At 36.0% G+C, this 27,459-nt stretch overlaps 1 protein-coding gene and 1 long non-coding RNA gene across 4 annotated transcripts in view; one reads left to right on the top strand and one right to left on the bottom strand.

Annotated features, from left to right (window-relative positions):
• Positions 1 to 27,459, top strand: part of NKAIN2 (sodium/potassium transporting ATPase interacting 2) — a 556,752-nt gene that overhangs the window by 126,662 nt on the left and 402,631 nt on the right. The window lies entirely within an intron of this gene.
• The window catches only part of LOC148116829 (uncharacterized), a 40,794-nt gene continuing 13,675 nt past the window's right edge, over positions 341 to 27,459 (bottom strand). Inside the window, exons 2-4 of the long non-coding RNA XR_015731414.1 lie at positions 11,285 to 11,323; positions 8,883 to 8,994; positions 341 to 570 (exon numbers count right to left, since the gene is read on the bottom strand). This is a non-coding gene — a long non-coding RNA (uncharacterized LOC148116829). The remainder of the gene's footprint in view (positions 571 to 8,882; positions 8,995 to 11,284; positions 11,324 to 27,459) is intronic.

The following is a 27,459-nucleotide window of genomic DNA, read 5'->3' on the forward strand; positions in this document are numbered from 1 at the left end:
CTAAGTCATCTCATACCTAATTTAATTAGGTACTTTGTGTTTTTAATATGTCCCAGGAGTATTACGACTCATAAAATTAAGTTGACTTCTGTTTATAGCAAACTGTTTCATTTTTAACTGACTGGAACTTACATTTAAAAAACATACAAATAATATGTTGAATGATAAGATGCCACTATTTTTTGAGATATTAAGGGAAAGAACTGGCTCTTTGTAGAGGTGATTATTTTATCCTTTGTTGTCATAGTCCTTCGACTGAAAGGCATCTGAAGTGATTTAGTTAATTTAACAACACTGGCATCGCATCACATTTGGCACATTAAGACAGAGGACAGAGGGCTATTTGGTGCTACTTTAGTCATTAATGACAAATGCCATTTCTCCCAAAAAGGAACAGATCTCTGAATTATTAAACATCTGGATCAGCAACTCAGTTGGGAATTTTCTTGGGTCGTGAAAGTTGACAGGTTGTCAGGGAGATAGGAATAATGCAATTCCATGCTTATGTTGATTGTAAGAAGACTTCATGTTTCTTTTTTTCTTTTTTCTTTTGATTGTCAGCAAGGTGAGCTTGGAACGAAAATAAATTTAATTTAGTTTTGATTTTCTATAGACATGCTATGCAATAATAATTTATAATAGCTTGTTTGAATTTACGTTAGTATTTTAAGTTATCGTGTATAAAATTTAATTTGGGAAGAAAAAAATCAGCCATTTCACGTTAATACTTTTCAAATACAGTTTTGTTTAGGCTTATTTATCCGTTACTTTTGAATTTTTAAAAACAATTTAAAATAATATTGTAATATACTTTTTATTGGAAAACTACACTGCTCAAAAAAATAAAGGGAACACAAGCAGAAGACATCCGAGATCTGAATGAATAAAATAGCCTTATTAAATACTTTGTTCGTTACATACAGTAGTTTTGTGTTCCCTTTAGTTGTTTGAGCAGTGTATAAACTACTGTATGTAAAGAACAAAGTATTTAATAAGGCTATTCCATTCATTCAGATCTCGGATGTCTTCTGCTTGTGTTCCCTTTATTTTTTTGAGCAGTATATATTACTAGGTTAGAAGAAATATGAAACCAAAGAATATGTTCCAGATCAGGTGTAGTTCTTGAAATATAGGTAGTCTTCAACATATCATTGATTATTTAACAGCTGTTTGAAATTACAATGGACTTCAAAAAAAAAGCTACTTATTAACCATTCTTGAAGTTATGACTGCTGTCCTCACATGGTCATTTCAGGGGCTTGGCAACCAACTTTATTTATAACCAGCATTCTGTGATCACATGACCCTGATTTGTGATTTTTTTTTCTGGTGTTTTTTGCTGGATTAGATTGGTTTAGTGAGCATGTGTTTCACTTAACAACTATGTGGTTCACTTAACTATGACTTTATGGCCATCATAAAAACAGTTGCAAAATAGAATCCAGTCATCTGGTATTTTGACTTACAACCACAACTACTAATAGCTGCAATTTTGATCATAAGTAAAGGACTACCTGTAAAATTTGTTTGTCTTCAGATGAAAAATAAAATTTCACTTCTTTCCTAACTTTAATGATATCTGTTTCTAATATTTGTAATGAATAAAATAAACATTGCTTTCAACACGTAAAATCCAAGACATTCTCAGATATTTTATAGTATCCATATCCTATTAATGTTAAAAACATAGTATCCTTCAAAGAAGGAATAAAATTCCAGATTAATTAAAAAATAACTATCTGGCAAAAAAAAAAGAAAAGCAACTTTTCCTTTTCCCTTCTTTCAAAACCCTGTTCAAAACCTGTGTCTTCTTGAAGATTTTTAATCTTTGCTTTTAAATAGTAAACTCATAGATAGCCATAGATCATAGACGGCCTCTTTGACCCTTCTTTCAAATGAGTGAGGAGGATTTTCTACAACACAACATACATGCATACTTTAAAACCAAGAATACACTAAAGTAAAAGCTTGTCCACCCCAAGGACAAAACACTCAGGCCACTTTTTTTGAAGACACCAAAGTCCATCTTCTAGACAGAGAAGACCTCTGGTTGGAAAGAGGGGTCAAAAAGGCCAACTACATTAAAAATTGAATAGCCCTCTCTCAGCAGAGAGGGAGGGATACGACTTCACCTATCTCCTGTTTACAACAGAGTCCTTTCAGCCATTCCAAGAAAGTTCCACACCCATTTTTACTATTCAGGTGACCCTGAGGGCACAGATAACCTTCAAGTGACCTTAACAATTTTCAGAGAGAGTACTAACAACAAGATGCCTGCAAGGAATACAAATCCTTCCATTCTCCACCATTCAGTCAGAACTGAAGAAGCTTGAATGAGCAGTGAAATGTCTTTAAGGAAAAACAAAGAAGTACAGTTGGTTTTTGAAAAAGTATCTTTCAGACTGTTGCTAGATTGTTTTTCTGTCCAATTCCACAGTAGTGTGATAGTACTAAAAGGCTGTTAACTATAGAACGAGACTAAAGATTGTTTGGTGACAATCTTCAAAACTTCGTAGCATTAAATGGTACAGCTCCAAGGTCCTCCTTCATCATGCTGTCAGTAATTGCTTGTCAACCTATAAATATGTCGACAAATACAGGCAATGAGTTATTTGATGTGTTTTGGAATTTTTTATGCTGGCCATGGCTGCACTAACAGAACTGATATGGAGAAAGACATTGGCATAGAATGATAACCTTTTTGAATTATATTTTTGATGAAAATGTCGAGTTTTTATAACCATTGAACACCTTTAGGAATAACATCCCAGGGAAGATTTTGATTGATGTTTCTAGTAAAAAATAGTGCCCAGTGTGACATACTTCAAACATCACATTGGGAACAATAAGCAAGGACTGTCATCTCAGAATGTTGTTATTTTATTGAGGTAAAACATTAATTTTTATAGAATTTCTCTTGCAAGTTGTAAATATTATCTTGATAATATATGATTACTACTCAAGTATATCCAAGTTATTAAATGATGATTGAAGTTCAGGTAATGTTTGGATAAAAATTGTGATTACATTTTTTTCAATGACTTTTTCCCCAGGGAAAAACTTCACCAAGCCATTCTTGTTTGTCCCATTCTCTAATATATGCAATTGGGATCTTTTCCCTATATTGGTACATCTGAATTTATTTTTTGAACTGCAAGCTATATCATAAAGAACATGGTCTCTTAAGTAAAAATCAATCCTCATATTAGGGATAAATTATTTTTGAGGCCTTAGACAATGTCCTTAAATGAAATAAAGAGTGAAAGAAAGCCAAGTCTCTAGGAAGTAAAAAAATATGAAGGGAGAAGTAGCAGGACATCAGCTTATATGGTACACAATCTTTTTACCCCTACTTTACCTAAAACAGACAGCACAAATCTGGGAAAGTGGCAGAGACCTGATCTTCAGATCTGGCTAAATTTGAACTCAAGAGAATGAGTTTTTCTCATTCACAAAAAGGGAGATGCAAACAATAAATCCATTGTGGAGGAGGCTTACAATTTGTACACCTGTGGTCCCTCATAGTATTACATCGGTTCCAAACAATGGCCTACAATGTTGCATTATAAACTTTAACAAATCTACCTAGTATTGTTTCAGTCCATCTTCCAACTCATATAAATTGACCAAATGTCATCCAATTCTGTAGGCCATAAACCACCTATTGAGTATATCAGCAGAAGAACACCTTTCACGGTATGAAATGCTTTCTAACTTTTATTCCTTTTTTAAAAGACTGCTGATTAATAGTTTTTACTAAAAGGAAGATATCAACACAAAATTGCCCGTACATACTCTATTTTCAGACAGGACACCTCTACATAGGAAATCGTCAAAACTCTTTTTCATTTTGTTTCATGTCTTCTATGCAAGGGACTGGACAGTCTGCATGTTTATGGAGAAAGGAGGAAATTCCTAATCCTATGACAAATAAATTTCATCATCTAGACCCAGGTGTGAAGATTGAGCGGATCCAGCTCTACCCCAGAATATGCAGTAAAACCATAGAGCAGATCCTAATGTTTCAAATGTGCTATCTATGTCCATTTGCGAATAAGTCAGACATTACATAGGCCCATGATGGCGAACCTATGGCACATGTGCCAGAGGTGGCACACAGCACCCTCTCTGATGGCATGCGAGCTGTTGCTCCAGTTCAGCTCTGCTACGCATGTGCACGCTCCTTCCTCCAGCCAGCTGTTTTTTGGGTCTCTGCCATGCATGTGCAAGGGCGGGGCATGTGTGGGGGGCACACGTGCATCCGCAGGGATGGGGCACATACAGGGAGCAGGCACATGCATGGGGGGCGCGCGCACATTGCTTTTTGGGGGTTTGGGCGCTTTGGGCACTTGGTCCAGAAAAAGTTAGCCATCACTGACATAGGCTATCAATATCTACCTCAGGAAAAGAAGAAGAGTTTGCTATCTCCAACAGACTCTTAATTAACTTTTTCAGCAGTTCATCTTCGTGACAGAGCTGCATTGACTGACTGTGATATGCAGATGAATCAAATCCTGTATCAAGCAATCTACAACAGCATTGCTCCATGGGGATTACAAGTAGTCCTTGATTTACGACCACAATTGAGCCCAAAATTTTGTTGTTGAAACACTTGTTAAATGAATTTTGCCCCATTTTACGACCTTTCTTGCCTCAGTTATTAAATGAATCACTGCAGTCGATAAGTTAGTAATCTGGTTGTTAAGTGAACCTGGCTTTCCCATTGACTTTGCTGGTCAGAAGGTTGAAAAAGGTGATCACATGACCTTGGGACACAGCAACAGTCATAAGTATGAACCAGTTGCCAAGCATCTGAATTTTGATCACATGATCATGGGGGATGCTGGAAAGGTTGTATCTGTGAAAACAGTCATAAGTCACTTTTTCCAGTGCCCTTGTAACTTTGAATGGTTACTAATGAACTATTGTAAGTCGAGGACTACTGTGTGAAGTGTTCCATGTTGGCTGCCCTCAGCATGTGGAGATAGGACTATCACGAGGTCATCTATGTTCCCCTTTATTAAATACTACACACTTAGCTTGAAATTAAGTAAAATCTTTCATCAAGACAGTGAAGGGAAAAAAAGACTGCTAATTGAGATTAGGGGGTCTTCTGAATGAGTTTCCACCCTCAGGAATATTTCTGGTATAATCTCCTGGCTATACTGTAAGGAAAATGATACATTGGTCTTATTGTGAAAGTCATCTTCTGCAATGGAGAGAGTGCATCCGGCAGACTAATTTAAAAAGGAATAAAAATACCACAAATTAGGACCTCATCAATACAGTGAACAAATTATAAATAGTATCATTTTAGTATGATTTTATTTCTACTTTTCTTATATGTTCTTTAAGTTCTTTTTCTGGCTGGTCATTTTGAAAGTGAGAAAGTGACCTCCTGCCACAGGAAGGAGCATCTGAAGCTTCTAGCCTTGCCTCTTAATGAATGGGAGAGATCTACCCTTTATGAAATGCCCTGCCTCTGCTATAAGAAATGGATTTTCATAGTGCTGTTCTCTGATGAGCAATAATGTGTGCTACTTAAAAGCTTGATGGAAAGTAATTTGCCTATCATTAATTACGTCCAGTAGATAAACATATCGTAAACATTCATACCATACATAGTTCAAATGTTTTAAAAATATATGAGTAAGCAAGCAGTGCTTACTCTTAAGCATTATATGTGAAATCAAATCACAAAATATGACTTTTGATCACTGCTATAGCCTATAGTGGATCCATATTAAGAGTTTGAATCAGTCTGCACGATCCTTCTCAATTACATTCTAGAGTGTTAAATAACATAAAACTTTCTCATTGATGTGCCGTTTTTAATCTGCTTCGCATTTCTTGCAATTCCATCAATAAAAACTAAGATGTTATTGAAGCCTTGGCAATTAACAGATCAAGAATCCTGTGTAATTGATCAAGAGTCCCATGATGTTTGTTTGATAAAAGTCTCTAATATGAAAACTAAATCCTTCTGAATAGAATATTGCTCATCTTTTTCTATGTTGACTGAAGATTGAGATTGAAAATCTAGTAAGAGCTTTTTTTTTGTATGGGCCATTTGGGCCAAAAACTGTGGTAAGTTTACTTTTCTAAATAAAAGTTAATCTTGTTTATGTTTTAGTTTATAGACTCCTGTTTTATTTAAGCAGGCATATAACTATTAATAATTCCAAAGCATAAAGCCAGGGGTGCTGTTTTCAAATCCCCTATCCCTGTAATGGCGAACCTATGGCACGTGTGCCACAGGTGGCATGCGTCGCCATATCAGTGGACATGCCAGCTCAGCTCTGGCGCGCATGCTCATGTTGGCCAGATGATTTTTGGGTCTTCTGTGCCCACCAGAAGTAGGGAAACAGGCTGTTTCCTGCCTCCAGAGAGCCTGGTGTGAGTGTGGGGAAGCCAGGTGAGAAAAAAAAAAACGGGCCTACCGGCCTACCGTGCCAGGAGCAGGGGGGAGGGGAGGTTGTGCACGCATGCACAGAATGGGGTGCATAGAATTATGGGTGTGGGCATGCGTACACATGAACCTCCCCCGCCCCCCCTCCTGGCACACGATGGCAAAAAGGTTAGCCATCACTGCCCTATCCCATTTGCTTCCCCACTAGTGACTTTATATATAGTACCAAAATGTTTATTAGCCTAATCAAGATCTTTTCCATTCCTTTTTTATCCCTAATGTAGTGCAATAGATAAATAAATTGTAAGGTATAGCTATAATATGGTTATACTGTTAATATATTAGTAAGGCAATTAGTGAAAAAGCAAATTAATTACTAATATAGCTCATTATAACAGTCCTCTAGATTTTAAAATATTATTACTATAACAATGTAGAACAGTTTTGATAGAATGTTTTTGAAATTTTTAAATTATAATTTTGGGTATTTTTTATTTATATTGATGTTTTTAAACTGTATTTGCAAGATCAACAGCCATACAAATCTAATTTATAAAAAAAAGTTTTGAATTTTTATTAAATAATTTGCAGATTAAATTTAAATTTAATCCAATTTTAAATTTAATGTAAAGTTAACCAGGTAAATATCTCTAATATGTCCAAAAACAAGATCTGCCTTACATTTTTTAATTATATTTAATTCTATAACAAAACAACATGATAGGACTTTCTTTATTATTCACAAGTCTCCATACAAGATCAGATAAAGAAAGATCTATTCCCACAATGGAATTTCTCTCTGCTCCAAAAGATTCTCATCCCTCATGGGGTATGTGGGAAATGGAAACAGAAGAGGGAATAACAAATTTTGTTTTTGTTGCTCTATTGTTCTGTATACTGTCTCTGGAAACTTTTATAGCAACATCACCTCCAGGTGTTTTTAGACAACAGGTCACAGAATTACTAATCACTGCAGCCCTTAGAGAAAGCAGCTATTTGGAACCTTAGCAGATACAGTCTGCTTAGTTCTGTACAAAAGGAGAATTGCTAAGTATGCTTATCCAGATGTTGCGCTCATCAGTAGAGGGCTCCTTCAGATACATCCATCTTCTGAAAGTTTTAATGAGTATTAAGAATGTTTCTTTATGCTTGTTACCCTGCATTTGGAATACTTGCAGACATCAGCTAATGGCACCAAAGAAGTCTGCTTGCAAAATCCCACATTGGCAAATCCATTTTTATATTGAACTGAGCAGATGAGAGCCATTGTGGTCTAGTAATTAAAGGCACCAGCCTAGAAATCAGGAGACTGTGAGTTCTAGTCCCTCTGTGAGGTCTAGTCCTTCCTTAGATACTGAATCAGCTGGGTGACCAGGCATGTGCTTAGCCCTATGAAGAAGGCAATGGGAAATCTTGGCAAGAAAACTGCTGGGACTAGTGCAGGCATTTGCCAGGACTCAACACTGACTTCAAGGCAAAGAAAAGAAAAAAAGAAAAGATTATATCAGTTTAAGGTTCCATATAGTTCCCTTCCCCAAAATGTAGGCAAAAATCTAAGAAGTATATCAACTTCACTAGGGTTACCCATAGTTTTGTAGGAGGATGAAAAAATAATAGTGTTATTAGACTAGCAGTGTTTGATATGAATCCCTTCCCCCTTTTTTTCTTTTAGAATCCAATATCAGAGCCAGAATACTCTGAAAATCTGATGTATTTACAAGCAGAGTCGTTTGGTGCCATAGCTGTTATATTTGCAAGTAAAGTAATATTAAACATTATTTATTTATTATTTATTTATTTTTTAAATTTTTATACCACCCCCTCTCCCGAAGGACTCGGGACATTGATACACTATTATTTTTGAACTTTCATGATAATTTTTTTGGCAATTGTTTGAAGTTGGGCATGCTTTTAGCTAACTACAGGAATTTAATCTACAGGAATTTAATCCTTGTATCCATTTTTTTTTTTAAAATTCCTTGTTTCGAAGAGACTTTTGCAATGTCTGTGATTTTCATTGGCACAGTTCACTAAACAGCAGTGATAATTAGTTAATCTTTTTTCCTCCCTCAAATTTGAAATCTTATTTTCATAAGAGCCTTCCAGTATATCTGGATACTGAATTTATACAGGTAGTCCTTGAGTTTTGATGGCAATTGGGACAAAAATTTCCAATGTTAAGTAATTATACATAAAGGATAATGCCGCATGACTGTAACATTTAGTAATGCTTATCCAGTCCTGGTTGCCACCGTTAACCAAATCCAGCCACTCATTAACTGAGGACCTGCCCTGATCCAAGCCACTCCTGGCTTTGTTCTAGGAGTGTTGGAGTCTTTGTTCCAGCCCCAGGAGTGTTGGTTAGATAAGGAACTGCCTCCTCTTCAACTCCTCCTCCCCTCACTCATCACCCTCTTCAATCTCTGCCCTTTTGGCTGCTTTGCACTCCACCGACCATTCTGCACTCACTGACCTTACAGCCTCCAGCTGACCTTTGCCATCTTCTTCCTTATTACTGCATTTTCTTCCTCCCTGGCCCTTTGTGAGACAGTGCCAGCTTCATTAAGCTGAACACTGGGCCCTACCTAACAAAATGAAATTTAATGTAAACAAAAGCAAGGTTTTACACTTAGGCAAGAAAAAAACAAATTTACAGGTACAGATTAGCTGAAACCTGACTCAATAACTGTGAGAGGGATCTTGGAATCCTAGTGGACAATCACTTAAATATGAGCCAGCAGTGGGCAACAACAGCCTAAAAAGCCAACCCAATCACAGGTTGCATTAACAGATAGAATCAAAGTCACACCACATGAAATATTAGTACAGCTTTATAAAGCCTTAGTAAGACCATACTTGGAATGTTGCATCCAGTTGTCAGCCTTGGAAGCCATATTAGGCCGGAAGCTTCAATGCTGCCACCTCTTCATGTGTGGGAAAGTAGGACGGGGGATTTAGGAGGGGGTAATTAGTAGACATAATAGCATTCTTCCTATTGGTCAAGGTCAGGGTGATCCAGCATCTGGAGGAGGAGGGTCAGGTGCTGGGTCAAGGTGGAACGGACGGTGATTGGAGCATGTGATCGATTGAGGAGAAAGGGGGTAGTTTTGGGAGCTTTGTATTACTGAAGAAAAGCCCGGGCTTTTCAGATTTGGGATTTCCCAGATGTGCCAGTTTACCTATTTCTAGTAAAGAGAACTTTGGGAAATGCCTGCTTCCGCGTCTTTACTGGGAGTCGGGGGTTTTATGGAACACTGACACCAGTTTTGGTCACTGTATTATAAAAAGATGTTGAGACTCTGAAAAGAGTGCAAGAAAAGAACAACAAAGATGATTAGAAGGCTGGAGACTAAAACATATTGAAGAGTGATTGCAGGAATTGGTTATTGGTCTAGACTAGTGAAAAGAAAGAGTAGGGCTGACATGATAGCAGTGTTCTAATATTTGAGGGGCTGCCGCAAAGAAGAAGGGGTCAACCTATTTTCCAAAGCACCAGAAGGCAAGGCAAGAAACAATGGATGGAAACTAATCAAGAAGAGAAGCAACATAGAACTAAGAAGAAATTTCCTAACAGGGAGAACAATTATCTTGCCTTCAGAAGTTGTGGGTGCTCTTGTTTGTCTAAAAAATAAAAAAAACTTTAAAAAAAGTTGTGGGTGTCCATCACTGGAGGCTTTTAAGAAGAGACTGGACAGCCACTTGTCTGGAATAGTATAGGGTCTCCTGCTTGAGCAGAGGGATGGACTGGAGGATTTCCAAGGTCCCTTCCAACGCTGTTATTCTGTTATTCTTCCCAAGACCATGTCCACCCCTTGTCCAAATTGAGTTCAGAAGGGTCCAGAGAAAGAAGAAGAGATACAACAAAGCAAAGCCAAACACATTGTGGGAAGGTGCCAATGCTCTACATGCTGCTCATTGATAAAAGAAAAAGGGGGAAAGGGGGGGGGAAATGAAGAGAGAAAAGGGGAGAAAGGAGGAGAGAGGGAGATGGGACCAAGAAGAAACACTGCTGTTAACTAGTAATAGTAGTAGAATAATAACAATGATTAAAATATACTAACAATAGAGTATAATATAGTATAGCAGTAGAAGTAATGGTATAGACTATCATAAAGGAGAATAATTGTAGCTCGGGGTTGAAATGAGGGATACACTCATGATGTTACTTAGCTTGGGTAATGAAATGGCAAGAAAACAACCATCCTCAGAGAACACCAAAGACCCCTCAGTATAGAGTAAGATGTAATAATAGTAGAATATAGTATACAGATTACTGTATAGTGTTAATAGTAATACAAATACAGTATAGTTTCAAGACAATAGACATAGAAAGAACTCACATATATATGTTAGTATGTTTCACTTTGTTATCTTAGATTTTTTTTCCACAATAAAACATCTTTCCAACCCTTAGAGGGAGATATAAAAATCTAGAGTCTGGTGCTTTCAATGGATATTTTGAGCTTTAGTCAATCAAACCGGGTAGAGAAGAACTTGTGATACTGCCAAGTGTCCAAATTTTGATCGCACAATTGCATTGCAGCAGGTGTAACTTCAGCGAACAGGTGTAACTAGCATTTGTTCAGTGCTAGCATAGCTTCAGTCACTGAACAAATGGTGGTACATTGATGACTGTATGTAATGTTTATCCATTTCAAACAATATGCCTGCAAATCTATTTCCTTACCCATATAAACAAAATGACAAGTACCTTTTAAAAAACCAACCCACAACCAATTGGAAAAGAAACAGCACAATCACAGCTGTACTTTCTGAAAACAACTTTTTTCCAGTTTCTGAAAAATTAATATGCTGAAAAATAACACAATGACGATTGTGTGTCTTTCCTCCTTCCTTTCTTAAATTTAAGATTACCTGGCTCCAATTGACTTCAGATGCCAGAACAATGAAATACTGTAAAGAAACAGATATTATACAGTCAGAGAACATATAGGACACAACAAAATCCCACAAGAAAACCCTAATGAGATCACCAACTGCCCTGCAGGGCAGTGTGTTTCATAAGAATGGGATCCGTTTTGCTTTGAAGCAGAAATCTTCCAGAGGGCAAGCAATGCAATAGAGGGAACACATCTCTGAGGTCTAGAAAGATGACATTATTTAATTGAAGGGACTCAAAATTCTCCCACTTGGCTGGATCTTACTGGAGATAGGCACTCCCTCATATTTATTTGTACCATTACTGGGAATTCAAACTGGTTCAGTCAGCAGGGCGCTCGGCAGTTAAATACATACACATTAAAACAAGCTATTTTGTAAAATACCAAGCAGGACCCCAAACACATTATGTTTAGTGTCCATCATTCTTATATCTCTCATTTATTCCTTGAAAAAATATCCGACCCTTGTAGGCTTAAATGAATATGTTTACAAAATTATTTTTCCCTGTTATTGTAGCCTGCTCTTTTTATATCCCATGCTTCATTTATTTATCTTATTATTACATCCCGCGTTTGCAAGAGTGCCATACTAGATAATGCATGAGTTGATATTTTTGATAACTAAAGGGAGCATTCAGGATGTCTCTAGTTCATCACATAATTGCATTAAATATCAACAATACTTAAACCAACATTTAATTCTAGAAAATCTTTGGAGTTTTGGGACTAGCAGCTACATTGTACAGTGAAAAGGCTTTCACTGTACAATGTGTTTATTCATGTCTGTTCTTGCCTACACAATCATTGCAAAAATCATGTTTTAAAGCTTTAAAACCAGGAATGGTAACCTAGTAACCTTTGTTTAGTTGAAGGACTTAACAATGAGGCTAAGTGGTTCTTTTATGGCAAGAGTGATTATAATGTTTCAGCTGATTTCACTGAATTACATTTTACCCACATTTTTAAACAAATCCCCATTGATAGGTGGTTTTCACAACTAAACCTTATTCTGCGGAGTACCCTACTCTGTTGGTAGAGTATACCTATGGTGATAGTAAAGGTACAGTATTTAAATAATGTTTATGTATATATGTATATGTGTATACATACACACACACTTTCTATTATGCATGGTGATAGTGAATCAAGGTGGTTAAATCTTGATTTACTTCACCCATTTAAAATGAGACAGAAATGCCTTAATTACTGTCTTGTTTTTAAACTAGTTAGAAATTCAGAACACTTTCCCAGATGCTTTTTCTCACTTAGCTGAACTGTTTTGAAGATAAAGGGATACTGGGTGACTTTGCAGACATGTAAATCTCCCTCCTTAGTGATACCTAGCCAATACCTTGGGATGTTATCTAGTTCCTAGAAAAGCTGGTTCAAGTAACTATAACCATGTTTAGTTTTTTGTGCATGGAATTAGTCAATTGATAATGGGTCCTTCAAGGAGTACCTTCAGATCCTAAGACCAGCTTTGCCAAATTCATGTTTTTCTTTTTTAGAAAAGATGTGAGGTGTTTTTTTTTTTTTTTAATGTTTACCTGATGTTGTCCTTCAGGGGGATTACATGAAGAATAGTAGCAATTATGTATTTACTAGGAAAGTACAAATTATGTTGTACAAATTGTGCTCATTAAGCACAATCCTTGAAATTGATTCATATTTTATGCATTTATTTTAAAAATGGTTTACAGAGTGCATCAAAACTCTGATCAAAACAATTTTGAAAAATGAGGCTAAATTGTCCAGTCATCTTCTGAGGCAGATCTGGCAATATTCTGGCCAATATATGGTCTTGTTCATGAAGGGGCAAATGTGTTAATTCTCTCAGAGCTCTTAAACATTTTCACAAACACTGATTTTAGCATTATTCTGGATGAATTTCTGGTTTGGGTTCTGAAAGTATGTTTAAGTTGGGGGAGTATTCTTGCTTTTTACTCAGGTTGTGCTTTTTTATAACTTATGTTTATTTAGTATAACTTTGCAGATTATGCTATAGATTTTTAAATTTATCACCTTAAAATAGTGGCTATTTCATTTCAGCTGTTGCAGTTGGAAATAATTTGGAAAACAACAATTTGTGGATGTAGGTTGACTTAAACAACTTGAAATTGATCTTGATTTCAGCACAATTATTGAATGAACCAATAACATTGGAAAAATGGTTCTCCTTTAATAGTGTCAGGCCATATTTGTCTAATAGTCTACTTGTCAAAGAGAGAAAAATCTGTCTACAGTTATCCCACTCTTTATCCGGTCAAAATATACAATGAAAATAGTGATAAAATATGTCTGGCAATGATTGGATTCAGATGAAAATAAATGTGAATACTAAAGAATACAAAATAAAATACATTTTAGTCTATTTTCAATCACCTGCACCCTGTATTCATAACCAATAGATAACACACTAGAAACAACAGCTAATAAGAGGAAAGTACAATGTACATCCTTTGACACAGCTGATCTCTCTGTAAAAGTTGTTGAAAAGTTGCAAATAGGAAGATTACATCTGCCACCTTTATTATGTATAAAAATAAAGATGACATGAAAAAATATTTTAGAAAGTAATATATGATTCATTGATTATTCTCTCTCTCTCTCTTTCTCTCTCTCTCTCTCTCTCTCTCTCTCTCTCTCACACACACACACACACACACACACACACACACACACACATGTTGATGAATAGGGATACAACCAATTTTCTTGTTCAATGGGGCACTTGTTCAATGGGGCAGATTGAACTGCACTAAAGCTATTCTTCAGTTTATAGTATGAGCTTAAATAAATAGTTCAGTGATAATAAACCTGTCCATACTTCAGTCTTTCTGAAGTTCAATATCCAATATCTATTCTTTAATAGCCCTTTACAGCCTCTGTAAATCAGGAATTGAGAAGTGAATTAGCAGTTATTCATATACCCTTCAGTTTACTTTTTACAGGATAAAATAAAACTATTCCAGAGGATTGGAAGTGGAAGAGATCAATTGAAAACAAGTGCAACTGCAAGGGAAAAGATGGCCAATGATGAAACATGTTATGATCTAACCTGTAGAGATAACATGACATATGTATTTATATCACACATTATGATTCAACTAATAAAATCTGCATAATTATGTCACTTATGTCATGATACCCATATTGTCATTTTGCTATCATGGCTTGTCATGGATACCGGTGATTATTATAATTTTAGACAATATTACTTTTATCCCATAATTTAAATTATAGAGCTGGTTAAGTTTTAAGCCACAGTGAATGGCACCCTTGTTTCAGTACTCAAAAGAGGTGTTTGAAATTCAACATGGTCTCCTCAAAATGGCTTTCCGAAACTTGGCAGTTGCAGGTATGTAAGTAAGAAACAGTCATTCGGGTCACCATTAGGAATTTCAGCAATTGCAGTATTCTGAATGGAATCGAAATACGGATTGGAAATCACCAAGGACTTCCAATCCATTTTTTGATTCCATTCAGAATACTGCAATTGCTGAAACTCCTAATGACTGTTTCTTACTATATACCTCAGTAGATCATCAAGCCAACTCCTGAGGCCCTTTCTGAAGTGCTGTTTTCTGTTCAGGTAACTTAATTTTTCAGAATAATCTTTATTCAGTAGCTGTACCCTTATTGTGAAATTCACTGTCCTGTTGTGTTTTGGTGCTAGAATTTTTTTTATTCATTGAAATGATCATACACATCACCACTTGCCACATTTTCCATTGCAGGTGCTCATTCACTTACTACAATGTATATCTTGCCTCACTTTTAAATTCTAGGCTGCTTACCTTATAATAAAATACAGAGTTACAAAATTAACAATTTTCAGAACTAAAACAGATCCTAGTCCCAATAACAACATAATGTTCATAACATTAGGACTCTCACATTCCAAAGTTTTTCAGTTCTAGAAACACATCTTAGGATTTCTGTCTAGCATGTTGCTAGTGTTGTTAAAAAACACTGCTTGCTTTATATTCATTCTGTGGTGATCAGTAGGTTTAATGTCTATTAAGCTAACAGTCATATTTAGGGATTACATAAACATGCTCCTAATAATAATATTATGATTTTTTTCAATTTGTTATTTGTTTTTATTTTTGGCTGTGCAACGACAAAGATCACAAAGTATTCTGCACTTTGAAAAAAATAGTATTATATTTCTGTTTGCCAGAATGTAAACATAAAATTGAAACAGTAGATTTAAAAACATTGTTTGAGGTCAACATTCTTGAATTTCTCAATCAACTGAGAAAATTGCCATGTGTCAGTTTTGACTTCTGTAACTACCCCCTGCAATTTTCTTGATAACATTTTTCAAAAATGATTTGCCCTTGCCTTCTTTCCAGAGCTTAGAAAAGTGGCTTTGTGGCCAGGATTGAGGGAAAAGAATCACAACCATGGAATCTGATTTGGTTAGAATTCAACCACAATGGATGAAGTTAGAATTTACCCCAAGTCCCAAGAAGGTCTGAATTTGATCCTCAATTTCCCAGGTTTCCAGCTCTGGCTTGAACTTATTATTATCAAAAAAAAAATGGGCGTTGTCACTTATTCCTGTCAGATGTGAGAAAGAGACATTCCACAAGTCCACATTTTTCTTAGCATGGAGAGTTTTTGATAGGAGAATGCTGTATTTATGATATGTTTGATCACTGTGGAACAAAAGTCCAGAGATTTTCTCCAGAAAAAATAAAATTAGAGCTTTATCCAAAAGATATTTGAATTTCTAATAGAACAATGCTGTAAGAGAAGTTTTGCCACATATCTTATTTATCAGGAATAGGATCTTTTGATATCCTAAAACATGCTGGGAACTCTGTAAGAGAAATCTGGCATACCCTTCATTGTTATTTCCTGCAATTCAAGAATTGATCCCTTTTAGTTATCTGAACTGAATCTTGCTTACATAAAACACCACTTTTTTACCTTTCTTGCTACAGAACAAGGTGAAGATTTTAAATGTAATTCCCCATATGAGCAATTTATTTTTCAGACCGCTTACTGTGTCGTCCAAAAGTGATTTAGTTGCACAGTCAAAATTATTCAATACAACCTAAATGATGAATCAAAGAGCATAAGCAATGAAATTAATGTGCTGAGGTACAACAGGAGGTCGTCTTTATTTAAGAGTTATATTTATGTGGGAAAGAACCATAAGTAAACCAAATAGGTCATTATATGGAATAATCACATCATAAATTGAATATAATCTGCATTTTATAGGACAGACCTTGGGTCTCTTCTCAGAATCCATCTTATTTGGAAAAGTTTATGGTTTTATTACTTCCTAAAGTAAGAAGTGATATATTTTTAATATTGGAAAGCTTCAGAGATGAATAGATTTTCATCAGAATATATTGCCAAGGTTGATTAGGAATCTCCAAAGAAATTTCTTCACTGGTCCTGAACACTAACTCTTGATCACATGTATGCAAATAAACTTGAAGGAAGGAGTCTTTGCTCTCTTCCAAATAATTCACCTTTAGTGAAAAGAATAATGGAAACTACTGAAGAGGTGCACAAAATTAAATGTAGAATTTCATGCCATATTTTAGTACTATGCATGAACAATTCATCTTCACAATAGTCTGTAGAAGTAGTAGAGGAATCTAGAAGAGATGCTAGATTACATTGGCAGGTAGATAAATTGTCTCATAAAACATAGCCACCCTAAAGGACAAGAATAAAGGTATTTAAAAAATCAGCATTAAAAGAGGAAATAGTGCAAGATAATTTATGGATAGTAAATCTCTTGAGATCGAGCTTGCTATTATTGTGTAGGCTCAGTTATGAACTTTTATCCATATTTGGGTTTCTTCTTTGTTCTATTCTAGAGTGCTGCTTTACAGTGTCCTTTGTCATTTTATCTCCCAGAGCTCCTCAGTAACCAAAGAGCTTCCTTGGGTCAGCACATAGGGAGAGGATGCTCAAGAACAAATCTGTCAAGACCGACTGTCATCTTAGATGTCTTAGGTCAAAAAGGTTCACCGCAGAACTACCCACCAGAGGTTCAGGTGATCTCCTAGGAATCCATTGAAATTTGTCATGGTCTATCAGGTACCTGGGGGAAATTTGATAAAATAGCTCTATCTTCTCTCTTATAGTGAGTCACAGCCAAGAAGAACTCCAAGGAGATCAGACTGACCTGACCATAATGAAGGATTTATGGAAATGTCCACTAATTTCAAATATACCGGGATCTCTCTCCCCGTGCCCGCCCCCCCAAAAAAACAGGTTTACTATGTGGTCAGTTATATGGTCAGGTTCCAGATTATTTTGAACAAGCCATGATTATCATCCAGTTAATGGATGCATTAACTTCTGGACTGTATTCTTATTCAGAGAAGGTAAGTTGAAGTCTCATAGCATATGCATCTTGGACATTCCAAGATCATGCCCAAGCATCTCGGGACAGTGGGGGATAGTCTAAATGGGAAAGTTGTTAGAATGGAATATCTGGTGTAATCTCATCATTCAGCTGTTCTATCAGCTGCAACCCGGGGTAGGGTAGGGAGTAGAGATTAACATCCAGGAAGCCCTGAAAAAACACTATTCCAGAGATTATTGGGGTGAAGCATTATATACAAGGTTAATCCTTAAGGAACATTAGGGGTGCAGTAATTCCATTAAGATCATTTTTAAAAAAATATATAAGCGACAACGTTCTGTGGAAACTAATCCATCATTAGTTATTTTTTTTCAGGCAGTCATTTGCAGTGATCTGCGGCTCTGTCCACTTTTTATGTAAGTGTAGCAGAAATTTTTCTTAGTCTTCCACATACTGCCTGACTTTAACAGTTCTGTGTAATTTTCATTCTCAGCAATGCTTTGCACAATGGTAGACTGCTAGCCGGAAGTATTTTAGGGGCTTCCCCCCCCATAGTCATTCATTGCTTTGTACTAATGAATTATCTTCATTTTCAAATGTTCAGACAGCTTCTTAGAAGAACTAATGGTAGAAACAAGAGAGTTCAGTAGAGGTAAACTGGTCAAAATATCTGCTTATTTATGGAATTGATTTCACCTAGGTAACTTTAGGCATAACAAGTCAATAACCTTTTGTTCCTATTAACATATATAGTAATCTTTTGGGTTTGAAGAAGACACTCTGTTGTGCAGTTCATATGAGAACACTCTGCAGTCCCAGTGTGGCAGTACAAAGGCTAACACAGTGGAAGCACTGGAAGTCCATTGTTGTAGTCATTGTGACTTATTCTGTGACACCATTTTTGGTTTTATATCAGGTTTTAGTGGACCCCGTCTTCAAAGCCAGTGGAGGCTTCCTGGCACAGTGAATGGTGGGACTTTTGGGGGAAAGTTGGAACAGTAAAGGGGAGTTAAGCCTTTGTTCTGGCTGTGTTGTTTCTGTGCCCAGCCTCGGGTCATCACAACTCCATTCTGGCCAAAAACCACACTGCCTCTCTGGGAGATTCCTTTCCAAGATAACGACCAGTCTGTTCAGGAGAATGTGGGCAAAGATCTCGCCTGCAGTGGACAGCAATGAGATAGTTCTGTAGTTTTCACAGTCTGATTTGCTTCACTTATTTTTAGTGACCCACAATAAGGGCATAAAGGAAGTCATCAGGCATCACCCCTGGACTCAGTATATTGGAACCCCTGCAGTATATTTGGGTCTCATGCTTTGTAGATCTCAGGAGAATACCATCTTGCCCTGTCGCTTTCATGATCTCATGAGTAGAGGTCTAGGACAACCAAGACTGGCAGCTGAGGAATCTTCTGTAAAATATCATGATCAACTATGGATGGCTGATTAAGTTGGAAAAATGTTTAGCCCAGCATTTTTTCAGTCCTTTCTGGTTAGCCATCATTCATCCTGCATTTCTCACAGTTCCATCTATACTTTAAATTTCAGGTACTTAAACTTGTATTTCTTTGAGACAATTGATAAAGGAACAAAACTGTAGCACTTGAAGGGTGTACAAACATCTACCTACGTTGCACTGTTCAGGGATAAGGCATTGAGTTCTGTTTTTTTCTAGGGAGTCTGGCATGCTATGATCCATGGGGTCATGAAATCAGACATGACTTTGCAACTGAACAAAAACAACAAATGATGGCCATGTACGTTTCCTTTGAATACTTTCTTTCATTTAAATTGGTTGTCCTTTTTTATTATTTATTTAATTGCTTCTTTAACATACTGTATTTCTATGCTACTGCAATAAAAATGATTTTCAGTAGCTCACATAGAAAAAAACTACAATATAAAACAAATCCAGTACAAAATTAAGAACACAACAACACAACTAGAATAGAAAAAAAAACCCCATCAAATTGGTAGAAGGCATTTTTTTTCATCCTGTGCCAATGTGCCACTAAGACAGTTATTATTATAGCTTCTTTTTCATCAATTATGACAAATTTAACTTTTCCTAGTTTCCTAATATTCAAAAATAAATCTTGGATAGGTATTATGACTAAATCCTTGTTTAATGCTCTGTAACATTAGGACTCTCATTAGAAAAGTGGTTAATTGTCTGCAAAATGACTAAATCAATTGCATTTACTCTGGATCTATAACAAAGAGGCCTTTGTGTACTTTATTGTGTATTTCAGTTCTTTCCAATTGCTTGTTTTTTTCAGAAGAATTGGATAAAAAAATATAAAGCTACAGTATACTTCATTTATTTTATAATGAACTGTGCAGCAAAACAAATCAGAAATATATATTTTATTTTAAGAGATTAAAAATTATTCATTAGAATCAGATATTGGCAATAAATGATAGATCAATACTATTTTACCTTAACTAGAAATTTAGAACATCCAAAATTAGTTTTCTAGACTTCCGGTTTGGCATCCCGGGGATGCAGTCGTGGAAATGGCGGGGCTCTGATGAGCCCCACCAAAATCCCAACTGACTGACCGCCGCTGACAGGTCTGTGGACCTACCCTGTCCTGAAGGGACAGGGGAAAGAGAGGGACCCCTTGGGCAGCTGAGAGGAACGGGCAAGTTCCTCGGAGGCTGGAGGCAATCCTCTAAGTCAGCGGTGGGGACAGCAGCCATGGCAGCTGCCTCGAGACTGCGACAAATCGGGACAAGCAAAGTGCAGAAGGAAGGAAGAAAAAATTATTTGCTTCGGAGCCGCATAAGTGACACCAGCCCAGGCAAGAAACAACATGTTAATGAGGATATTTATAAATAAGACCTCCAGCCTTACCTAGTGGCTGAAGATCTGAGGGGCTTGAAGATTTTGAAAAAAAAAAGGAAAGAAGTTTTAAACCCTTTAAGAACTTTATTCCACTACTGATTGATTGGAGGGAACTGCTTATTAATTAAATAGAGCTGGATATTTGAACTTTCTTACTAAAACCGAAATGAACTTGAAAAGAGAAAAGCTATAATTAAGGACTTGCCACCTTTAAAAGCCAGACAAAGAGATCAAACGGATTGCTACATAAATGTTTCAAAATGGCGATTGAAGCTGTGACTAAGTGAAAGTGTTGATTGTGGAAACTTTTTTTTTTCTGAAAGGAACCTATTTCTCTTGTTACATATTATGGATTACTTTGAAAAAAAACTATGGAATTTTGAACTTTGGAGATTCCTATTTTGTCATTTGATGGCTTTACAAAGAAAGAAGAAATACAATGACTAATAAACTTCTAACTAACTGGCGTAGCAACAAAAGGCTTGGTGCAGGAATAGAAGTGGAGAAGCTGATGTTTTACTGGAAATAGATTTTATAATAGAATTAAAAAGGATATGCAGAGTTTTAAGTGTGGAAGTATTGACTTTGAATTGAAATGCATATGGACAGATAAGAAAAAGAAGAAGCAAAATAGATAAATTAGATAGCAATGTTTGAATGTTTAATTGTTTAAATGGTTCAAAATTTAAATGAACTTTAAATAAAAACAAGAAGTGTTTATGGTAAATAAAGATAGAAACATAAAAATAGAAATGGGAAGCTAAGTGATATGCTAAAGTGATATGTTCATAAAAGCATAACTTGTTGTAACAGGTTTTAGTTTTAATTTGATAACAAAGTGGTGGATGATAATGATGATCAATTATTAATGGTTTTAGATTATGTACTAAGGTACACAGATGGAAGTTATAATTGTGATTGCATATAACACATGTTGGAAATGATTAATATTAAGAAATAAATGGGGATACACCCTGGAAGAATACAGTTGGAAACAGTGGATAAATAGAAAATATATGGAAAAAGACATTTTTAATAAGTTAGCAGAATAGAAGTTGGAGTTATTGGAGGAGAATATGCTGAGAAATCAGCCAAATAATGAAATGCTGGAAATCAGCCAAATAATAGGTGGAGTTAAGAAGGAGAATGCTGTTAATCAGCCAAAACAAAGCATGCTGGAAATCAGCCAAAACAATGGAAAATGCTGGTAATCAGCCAAATAAAAGGGGAAGTTATGGAGGAGAATGAGGAGAATATACTGAAGAATAATTAATAGGGGCTGAAAAAGAAAATGTTGGGTGATAATTAAAATGAAATGGTAAATTTTGAGATCTCTGTGTAAAAGTTTAATATGATAGGATGAATTGGGTTTAGAAAATGAGAAAAATAGAAAGAAATTTTGATTAATAAATTGAAATAAAAATTGAGTTGTATAGATTTGGAATTTAAGATTTGTGGTGATTAAATTATAAGGTAAATATATAGATTAATAGAATAGGTTGTCTTTGTGTTTAATGTTGTTGCTAAAAGGAGCAAGGGATAAAAAATTTAGATAAAGCGGTATTGAATTTTGATTTATAATTGAATTTATAATTGCATATAAAAATGAACTCTGCCTTAGTAGGAGATTAGGATGTATGATGAGATAATAGAAGGATTTATTAAGATGTTGGAATTTATGTTAAAATTGTTGGTTCTCATTTGTTAAATTAGTGTACCCATTTGTGACCGGATCAAGACTTTGTTCTTGAAAAAAATTTCTTTTTTATGTTTATGTTGGAAAAAATAATTTTTTTTTTACAAAAAACAAAAAACAAAATTAGCTTTCTCTTTCATTGGATCTTTTAAAAAAATTACTGCAATCTATATTGAATGTGATAGGCAATATTTAATGTCCTGCAAATTTACTTATCTAGGAAATGCAGCGTATATAATATTGCTAGATTAATTGTGCCAGGAAGGGTTTCTATATTTTCTAGTTTCCAGATTGAGCGAAGGAAAAGATATGTATGTGGCTACAGAAGGGACTATTCAGTCCTGGGTTTGCTTTTGATAAAATGTACCGTATTTTCCGGCGTATAAGACGACTTTTTAACACATGAAAATCTTCTCAAAAGTCGGGGGTCGTCTTATACGCCGGGTGTAGTTCTCCTGTAACCAGGCAGACCAGCCCGAAAGGCTCTGACGAGCCTTAAATGGCTCTGGCGATCCCAGCTCTGATGATCCCAGCTGAGTTCCCTGCAACTCAGCTGGGATCGCCAGAAATCACATAAAAGGGAAAAAGTTTTTTCCCTTTTACTCTGGCGATCCCAGCTCTGACGATCCCAGCTGAGTTCCCTGCAACTCAGCTGGGATCGCCAGAAATCACGTAAAAGGAAAAAAGTTTTTTACCTTTTACTCTGAGGATCCCAGCTCTGACGATCCCAGCTGAGTTCCCTGCAACTCAGCTGGGATCGCCAGAAACCACGTAAAAGGAAAAAAGTTTTTCCCCTCCAGCTTGCTTACCTCAGCTGCTAGTCGCAACGCTTGCCTTGCTTTGCTTGCCTGAATCTATTCAGGCAAGCAAGCAACTCCCTGCCTGCAATCAAGCAAGGAGTTAGTTGTGGACTTCAACTCCCAGAATTCCTCAGCCAGCAAAACAAAGCTGGCTGAGGAATTCTGGGAGTTGAAGTCTACAAGTCTTAAAGTTGCCAAGGTTGGAGACCCCTGTTCTATTGGGTAAGTTTTTTTCCCCTTTGGGAGCTTTAAAAAAAATAGTCAATTGGGGTTTTTTTAGTTGTTCTTTTTTAGACCTAGCCATTTAAAGTTTAGGAAGTTTTAAATTTAGCTTTCATATAAAAATAAAAATAAAATAAAATAAAACAATATTTGTGCAGCTTTCTGAGATTTAGTGTGTTTCTGTAGTGTTTCACTCCAACTACACAAACACACAAAATCTCACAAAGCTGTATGTGGAATTTTGTGTGTGTAAAGTGTGAAAGTTGGTTTTTTGGACTTTTTGTGGCTGTGTGAGGTTCCTGCTTGTTGCAGGGGCCATTTTGGGTCTAGCACAGCTGCTTTTACATTGTGGGTGAGCCAGTTGTGTTGTGTTGTGTGTGTTTAGAGTGTGAAAGTTTTTTTGGGGGGCTTTTTGTGGCTGTGTAAGGTTCCTGCTTGTTACAGGGGCCATTTTGGGTCTAGCACAGCTGCTTTTACATTGTAGGTGAGCCAGTTGATGTTTTTTAATTTTTATTTGGTGTGCATTGGAAGAGGGGCAGTCTTATATGGCGAGTATAGCCCAAACCCTATATTTTAACAGGAAAAGTTGGGGGTCGTCTTATACGCCCAGTCGTCTTATACGCCGGAAAATACGGTAACTGCATATGGAGTTAAATTGAGTTAGGTTGGGAGTTAGTATAGCCTTCTGGGTACAACTTAAGGTGATAGTTGCTAACTTTAAAAATATTGTGCTTAGGTAATAGATATCCTTGCCTTGCCTTTCTCCTACTTATATGTGACCAGTAAGATATGAAGAATTGTTTCTCCCCAGATCCCAACTGTAAAGCATATTAAGAAGGGGGATTATCGGCTTCCGGTTTGCTCTTCGTAGCCACCAGACGGTCTCTCGGGACCGCCAGCCCCTTCGACTGTAAAGAGCCGCCTGTACAGCGCAAAGGCGGCTCGAAAAACCCCATTTCCAGGAGGAAATGTGGGATAGAGCAGGTGAGTGTAGGTAGAGCTCTCCGTAGCCCCCAGGGTTTTTTTTTTTACTCTTGGGGGCGGGCGGAGGAAGCTCCCTATAGCACTCGCCATCCGCTCCGGGCGTTGGGAGACTTCTGCCTTTTTGCAGAACAAGGCTACGAAGACAAGCTTTTTAAGATATTTAACAGATTAACTAAAGATGATGAGATTTGGATCTGGACCTGTGACCCTAAATTGCAAGTATTAATACTTATTTCGCAAAGGATATTCAACAAAGTAAAAAAGACCTTTTAAAATGGCGATTGCCGAAACCGGAGCAGGGAAGCTGAAAAGAGAAAGTCCTTCCGTTTCTTATTAAGTTACAAAGTAGCAGAATAAATGCTCCTGGCTATATTTGAAGGGATATGAGCTGGACCTGTGACCCTGAATTGCAAGTATCTCATTTATTTTATAACAATTATTGAAGAAGGAAAAGGAAAAAAGAATCTTTAAAAAGGGCGATTGCCGAGGCTTGAGAAGGGGCTGAAAGGGAGAGTCCTTCCGTTTCCTATTGAGATACAAAGTAGCTGAATAAATATTTTTGGCTACACTTGAAAATAAAGCTCTACTTTTGTGTTTTTTCTCTTCCTGGAGATTTGATATTGATCTTGGTTGGAAAGAAGTTTTTTTTTCTCTGCTGCCTCTCTTTTCTTTTTTTTTAAAAAATAGTTTGTCTGTGTTGAAATATGGCATTAAAGCCAGACAAACAAGCAATGGGGGGGGATTCCCCCATTAACAAATTACGTGACCAAGTTTTAAAGCTCCAGTCTCAGAAAACTGATTTTAATATAATTGAATTTCTTTTGGAGGAGATTGTAAGAAGGGATGAGATTGTGAATCAGAACTTTGAAAAATTTAAGCAGGAAATTAAAGAATTAGTGCAATTAAAGTTTGATATTCTGGATCGAAAGATTATAAAAATGGCTAATGGCTTTGCAGAATTTATGATTAAGTTGGATGAAAATACTAACTTATTAGAGTCTAAAGTGGAAGAAATTGAGGACAATTTGGATAATAAAATACAAAAAATTGAAAATGATTTGACAAACATTCAAGACAATAGCTCAGAAGAAAAACCTAAAATGGAGGTTGAACAAAAGTCTTGTAATGCAGAAAATTTACAACAACGGATTGAAAGAGAGGTCCTAATGGTGCATTACAATTTTACAGAATATGCGATCAGACTCAGAGGTTTGCAGGAAAATAACAGAGATGATTTAAGGAAAATATCTTCTGAAATTCTGGCTGGGATTTTAAAGGTTCAACCTGAGGAAGTGTTTTGTAGGATTGACAGAGTGTACAGAATAAACTCCTGGATTGCAAAGCAAAGGCAATTGCCTAGAGATGTGGTGATTTATTTTACAGATAAAGAAATTAGGAATAATGTTGTGCAAAATTCCTTCAATTCTACTTTGCAATTGTATGGAAGAAAGATATGGATCTACAAAGAGCTCCCCCCCAAGATGTTAACGGAAAGGAAGAAATTTGGTTTTCTGGTGACTGAGTTAAAATACAGAAATATTCCATTTAGGTGGGATGCCCCAGTTGGCATAATATTGAGATATCAAGGAGAAAGATACCAATTAGATACTGTTGAAAAAGTGGAAGAATTTTATCAAAAAATTTTGAAAATGAACTTAACATCTATAGGCACAATACAGGATAAGCAGAAGGAGTTGGAAATAAAGGGAAAACATCGAATTACAGAGGTTGCGGTAGACAAATTGCCTTTGGATTCTCTCGATACCCCAGCTGGATTATCTACAAATATGAGAGAAGCGGCATCTGATTTCAACGTGATGATTCACCAAGTTAAAGATAAGTATGGAAATCAATTAGCTGATATACAATTGGCAAAAAAGAAATATGAGATACAAAAACAAAACCAACAAGATCAACTTATAAAGCAGAATGAAAACCGATCAGTTGATATACAACTTGTAGAAAGGAAAACAGGATGGAAATTAAACCCACAAAAAGAAAAGAAAAAAAGAAATAGGTCTCATAAAAACAGAAATTTCTAAATTAAGCAACGGTGAAGCCAGTGATTTTAAAAAAATGAATGAATATGTGAAAAGATAGTGGAGGCGAAGTATTGGTTAATATCATCCTGAGGACAGTGACAGACCTCTGCAATGCCGTAATTTTGGGATGTGAAAAGAGCCTTAAACTGTTGGATTTGAATTATCTATTTTGGATTTCTTTCTTGTATTGATAAATATATTATAACTATTCTGAGCTACAAGGCAAGAGAGCTACGTTGGGGCATGCAGAAGATCTGGTTGTTACCCATTAGGATGATGGGAATTAATAATCCTGATGAAAGCCACAATTACAACTATATGGAATATAATCATAATGTCACTTGGGTGGTTGTTTTTACTTTTATATATATATGAGGATATTCATTACTGATGGGGGCAGATGATGACTGAAGACTTTGAACAAACTGTTGCACCAGGATGCTACGTTACCCAATTATGGATGAGGGACTCAACAATCCAGTGGAAAGACATCAAAGAAGATATTATATGGATTATAAATTTAAAGTTATTGTCTTTTCTTTTTTTTAAATAACGGAATATATACATATATATATATATATATATATATATTAGCAGAGTGGGCAGTGGATTAAAGATATTAAGAATTGTTGTGCATGGTAATTTTGTAGGAAAGTGGGTGGAAATATGTTAGTCTACTGATGGATTAGCTTAAGAAAAGGGATGTTTAAGTGATATATTTAGGGCAGTGGAGGAAATGGATAGAGTTGAATAAATGTTAAATTAGGATTTATGGGGAAGGCTGCTTTGAAATGTTATATTAATATACACAAAGAATAAATGTTAAAGTAGGATCTATTATACAGTCTTAAAGTGGAAGGTTGCTTTGAAATGTTGTAATAATATATAGATATAAGTTTTGGGGAGGACAAAAAGGGCAGATTATTGCTAAATTGGGAGTTATAATAATATTATGCTAAACTAGAAGTTATCATATAATGTTATAGCAGACTGCTTTTTTTTTTTGAAATGTATGATAAAAGGGGAAAGTAACAATATTAATAATATTTTTAGTAAGTAAGGGTCAGTATATAGAGGAGGGAGTAAGGCGATGTTAAAATATTATGTAATCTGTTATGAATTAGGTTTTTGGTGTGAAGAAGTCACGGGGGGATGGGTGGCGAGGGGGGGTTAGGGAGGAGGGGGGGAAGGAAAAAAGGGGGAAAAATTTGTATTTGAAA

The sequence above is a fragment of the Pantherophis guttatus genome, chromosome 1 (assembly GCF_059756535.1).
Source record: "Pantherophis guttatus breed Tessera chromosome 1, ASM5975653v1, whole genome shotgun sequence".
NCBI lineage: Eukaryota > Metazoa > Chordata > Lepidosauria > Squamata > Colubridae > Pantherophis > Pantherophis guttatus.